Source organism: Eriocheir sinensis, chromosome 29 (genome assembly GCF_024679095.1).
Source record: "Eriocheir sinensis breed Jianghai 21 chromosome 29, ASM2467909v1, whole genome shotgun sequence".
In the NCBI taxonomy this organism is placed as follows: domain Eukaryota; kingdom Metazoa; phylum Arthropoda; class Malacostraca; order Decapoda; family Varunidae; genus Eriocheir; species Eriocheir sinensis.
Genome location: NC_066537.1, coordinates 9,198,751 through 9,204,498, shown reverse-complemented (window position 1 = coordinate 9,204,498; position 5,748 = coordinate 9,198,751).

Below are 5,748 nucleotides of genomic sequence, written 5' to 3'. Positions count from 1 at the left end.
TTTCTTTTTTAAGTGCAATGAAACAATGTCAGTGATCAGGGTCCATTGTGAAGCGAGAGAAGGTCATTACGAAAGGTCAGGTTAGCGGGATTGACAAGCAGAGTCACGCCGCAGTAATAGTTCCGGAGTCGTGTGTCGGGAGCAGTTACCAGGTTATCGTACTCAGAGCCACGTTTGTACCGGTTTCTGGCCCATAATTGTTGCCAAGAAGCACCGATAATTAACCATTTAAACGATAAGCATGTATGAAGGCAGTTATTTGGGTGATGAAAGCAGTTTTTGAGTCGGAAATCGGGAAACATGGTAAGAGTCAGAGTACGACAATCTGGCAACGTTGGTGTCGGGACGGGCGGGACTGCGAGACACACTGATTGCAAACCTTTCTACTTTTTTTATTCTTCTTATTTTATACTGCCAAGCTTTTTCCTTTTATATTCTTTGCTTTACTGCCAACCTACCTTTCCTTATTTTTATTCTATGTATTTTATTTACTTTTTACTTTATTTTTTATTTAGTTTTGACCCTTTTATCATCATTCTTACATTTATGTCAATCTTTCTCCTTTATTTATTTACTTATCATTTTATTTTATTTACCTTTGTTCCTTCTATTCCTTTTTCTATTCCTCTCCTTCCCTTACTGTCCATCCTTCTCCTTTTTTCTTCTTCCTGTTCTGCCAGTCTTTCTATTTTCATTCCTTTCCCTACTTTTGTTGTTAGTCTTTTTCCTATTTTTCTTTTTCTTACTTTATTTGTCAACCATCTTCCTTTTTTATTTTTATCCTCCTTACTTTACTTGTCCATCTTTCTCCTCTTTTTATCTTCTTCCCTTTCTGTCAGTCCTTCTCTTTTCATTCTTTTCCCTACTTTAGTTGTTAGTCTTTTTCCTATTTTTCTTTTTCTTACTTTATTTGTCAACCATCTTCCTTTTTTATTTTTATCCTCCTTACTTTACTTGTCCATCTTTCTCCTTTATTTCTCCTCTTTATTTTTCTCCTTACTTTACTATCAGCTTTCTCCTTTTACCTCTTCTCCTTACTTTACTGTCTGTCTGTCTTTAATTTTTCTCTTTGCTGTCTGTCTTTTTTAGTTCTCTTTCATACTCGTTTTTCATCGAGGGAATTCTGTTTGGGTCTATGTATGTCTTATTCTTATTTTGTTCTTATTTTTTATTTCTCATTCTTAATCTTTCTTTTCTTCAATGTATTTTTATCCCTGGAGTTATCATTATTTTTATTTTTACTTTTTCATAGATATGCGAATTCCCTTACTCTCTCTCTCTCTCTCTCTCTCAAGTGCTTCGCTCCCCGGTCATTATTTGTCTTTTCCTGATCTAGAAAATTACTCTCGTTTTCTTAATTCACATTCATCACGAGATCCACGCTGAGACTCTGTTATGTGTAGTTCCGTGATCGTTCTGTGCAAGTGTTTCTCAGACTCACTTAGCAAGATTGTGTTACCTGCGAGTCTACGGTTGTTAAGTGGTGGTGGTGGTGGTGGTGGTGATGAATGTAAATGTGATGGTAGTGGTGGTTGTTTTGCGTGCAGAAGTGGAGATGGTGGTGGTGAAAGTTGGTGGTGGGAGTGGTGGTGATGATGGTGTTGGTAATGGTGGTGGTGGCGATGGTTTTGGATGCAGAAGTGGAGGAGGAGGTGGTGGTGGTGATGTTAAAGGTGGTGTTGGCAATAGTGGAATAGGTGTAGTGGTGGTGAAGATTCTAGTGGAGGTGATGGTGGTGTTGAAGGTGGTGGTGGTGGTGATAGTTTTGGATGCAGTAATAGAGTTGGAGGTGGTGTTAGTAGTAGTGGAGTTGACAATAGTGGAATAGGTGGAAGCAGTAATGGTGGTGGTGGTGGTGAAGGTTCTAGTGGAGGTGGTGGTGGTGGTGGTTATGATTTTAGGTACAGAAATGGTAATGGTAGTGTTAGTGATAGTGGAGTTGACAATAGTGGAACAGATGGAAGCAGTAGTGGTGGTGGTGGTGGTGAAGGGTCTAGTGGAGGTGGAGGTGGTGGTGGTGGTGGTGGTGCAGGAGCGGCCAGGCCCAGACCACGATCCTTCCTCCTATTGGCTGGCAGGCTGAGCGAGGGACCAATCAGATGGCTCGGCGCCCCCCTCCCTACCCCCTTTTCCTCCCCCCTCCCTCCCTATACCTTCCCTCCCTCTCCCTTCTTCCTCCTTCTCCCTACTCCCCATGATGTATACAGGGGCGAGAAGGGAGTGGAGGAATAGGGGAGGGAGGAGAGGAGAGGAGGAAGAGAAGGGAGAGAGGAGGATGGGGAGAGGGGAGGAGAGGGAGAGAAGGGGGAGAGGAGGGAGGAGAGAGATGAGAGGAAATAGAATAGGAAAAGATAAGGAAATACAGTCATGGGAAAGAGAAATAGGAGAGGGGGAGAAGAGAGGAAGAGGGGAGAAGAAAGAAGGAGAGGAAGGAAGGAAGAAAAGGAAAAGTATATGAAAAAAAACAAGTAAAATATTGAGAAAGGAAAGGAAAAAAAAAGATGAGGAGGAGAGAGAGGGGGAAGGAGATAAAAGGAAGAAAAAGAAAAGTAAAGTGGAGAGGAAAAGAAATAATAATGAAATAAGAAGGGAAAGGAAGAAGAGAATGAAAGAGTAACTGAGGAGAAAGGGGAAGGAGAGGGAGATAAAAAAACACGAAGAGAACAGAAGAGAAGCAGGAGATGAAGGAGATAATGGAGATACGATAAGAGAATGAAGATGAGAAGAAGAAACTAAATGAATAAAGAAAAGATGGAATAAGAAGAAATTAAAAAGAAAAATAGCCATTGAAGACGAGAAGAAAAGAAAGACGTGATAAAGGAAAGAAATGAAGGAAGAAGACAATACCGAGGAATACAGAAATAAAGAGAATGAGAGAAAGAAGACAAAAAAGGAAACAGAATGTGGGAAAGAAAACTATTGGGAGGAAAAAAGAAAATGGAGACGAGAATGAAGACAATACTGAAAAGGGAAAATATAGAAGACAAAATTGAGAAAAAAACAAAGAAGACAAAATTGAGAGGAAAAAGAAAAGGAGGACATAAGGAAAGAAGACAAAATTGAGGGAAAAATAAAAAGAAAATTATGAAAATACAAACTTGAGAAAAAATAGAAAATAAAGAAAGAAGACAAAATTGAGAGAAAAAAGAAAATAAAGACAAATTTGAAAGAAAAAGAAAAAAAAACAAGAAAAGACAAATTTGAGAGAAAAATAAAAAATAAAACAATGAAGACAAAATTAAGAGAAAAAAGAAAAAGACAATGAAGAAAAAAGACAAAACGGAAAGAAAAAAAGAAAAAGAGTATGTGAGAAGGAAATCTATTGTGAGAAAAGAAGATTAAAGAGAATTGGAGATAGAAGTCAATATTAAGAGAGAGAAAAAAAATAGAGGATATAGAGAATGGGAAAAAGATAATCCTGAGAGAGAGAGAGAGAGAGAGAGAGAGAGAGAGAGAGAGAGAGAGAGAGAGAGAGAGAGAGAGAGAGAGAGAGAGATAAAAAAAATAAAAAGACTGATGTTTTCGAAATCTTTAAAAGTTAGTGATCGTTGAGGCGTGGAAGGGAGAGATAAAGAGAACTGATATACGAGGAAAAGAAGAAAAAGAGTAAGAAATAAAAAAAAGATAAAAGGAAGAGAATATGAATAATAATAGATCAATAAAAAGTAGGAATTTTTTGCTTTTTTTTTTTTTGAAAGGGAGAAGAATGAAAAGATAATAGGAAAATAGGAATAATAACAGGAATGAGAAAACAATAGGAAGAAATGAAGATAAATAGTGGAAGGTAGAAGGGAAATAGAGAGGATATTATTATTATTATTATTATTACTATTATTATTACTATTATTATTATCACAATTTTTTGATATATGAGGAAAAGAGGAAAAGAATGATAAACAAAATTAATAAAGAAGGTGAAGGAAAGAAAAAAGAAAATAACAGATCAAGAAAGAGTAGGCATTTTGATCTTTTCCTTTTTCTTTTCTTGTTTTGTTTTTGGAAAGCGTGAAAAGATAAAAAAATAAGAAGAATAGGGATAGGAAGAATGGGAAAAGAATAGGAAGATGTGAAGATAAAAGATGAAAGACCGGCGGATAGGGGAAGGATTAGTAAAGGACTGGTGATAGAGAAGGGGTTGGTACGGGACTGGGTGGATAGGGAATGATTGGTAACAGCATCGGTGGATAGAAATGATTGGTAATGGACAGTGATAGGGAGATAGTACGAAACTGTGAGCAGGAGAAGGGATGATAATGACCGGTGGAGGGAAGAATTGGGTAATCGGCCTGGTGGAGGGGGTAAGTACAGAAGGACTGCGGAGGCAAAGGCAATGTGGGACCAGGATAAAGGACAATGAGACTGGTGGATAGAAGGGAAGGGTAAATGAGACTGGTGGATAGGAAGGTTGGTACGGGACCGGTGAGGGGAAGGACAATGGGCTCTGGTGGATAGGTGACGAAATGGGGACCAGAGAAGGAAGGGAATTGCACTGGTGGATAGAATAGTTAAAATGTGACTGGTGGATAAAGGATTGGTAAAGGGACTGTGAGAGAGTGAAGTTGGTAATGACTGCGGATAGGAAGGACGGTAATGACCGCTGAGCAGGGGAAGGATTGGTAATGGACCGGTGGATAGGGGAGGGGTTGGTAATGGGACAGGACAGGGAAGGACTGGTAATGGGACCCTTGGTGGATAGTGAAGAATTGGTAATGGACCCTGTGACAGGGGAAGGATTGGTAATGGGACTGGTGGATAGGGAAGGGTTTGTAATGGACTGGTAATAAAGGGATATGTAATGACCAGGATAGGGAAGGATTGGCAATGTGGGACTGATGGATAGAAGGATGGTAATGACTGTGGACAGGGAAGGGTTAATGACCAGACAGGGGAGACGACAAGCGACTGGCAGGAAGATGATTGTTAATGGGGACTGGTGGACAGTGAAGCATGGTAATGGGGACTGGTGGATGAAGGATTGGTAAAGGTACTGGTGGAGGGGAAGGTTGGTAATGACTGTGATAGGGAAGGATGGTAATGTGGGACTGGTGGACAGAGAAGGCGGGGATGGGACACTGATGGGTAGGGAAGGGTAATGGGACCGGTGGGATAGAGAGGTTGGCAATGGGACCTGGATGTGGAAGGACTACGGGGAATGGTGGATGTAAGGAAGGAAGCTGGTACGGGGACTGGTGATGGGCCGAAATGATTAAATGACCAGTGGATAGGGAAGGTTGGTACGGGGCTTTTTTTTTTTTACAGCAGCGAAAAGCCTGGGCGGCACAAAAAAAGCAAACATTAATAAAAAAAAAACCTGCTACTGCCCGGAAAAAGTTAACTGAAGAGTAAAAAGGGCCGAAGACAGGTCAAGCTGGGAGGAGAGGTGTTCTGATACCTTGTGAAAGCCCAGGTCGGTGCAAGGAGGAAATACAGATGAAGGGGAAGACATTGTTGATAGTGAAGGGCAGAAGGGACTGGTTTATATGGGAAATGATTGGTAATGAACCAGGATAGTAGGTTGGAAGGACTGGTGGATAGAAGCGATTGGTACGGGACTGGTGAGGAAGGATTACTAATGGGACTGGTGGACAGGGGAAGGGTACTGGGACAGGATAAGGGAGGGAGTAGTAATGGGACTGGTGATAAAGGAAGGAAGGGACTGGATGGCAGGAAAATTGCAAAGGGACTGCTGGATAGGAAGGGTTGGCAATGCGACCAGGATAGGGAAGGGACTGGTAATGGGCTTGGGAG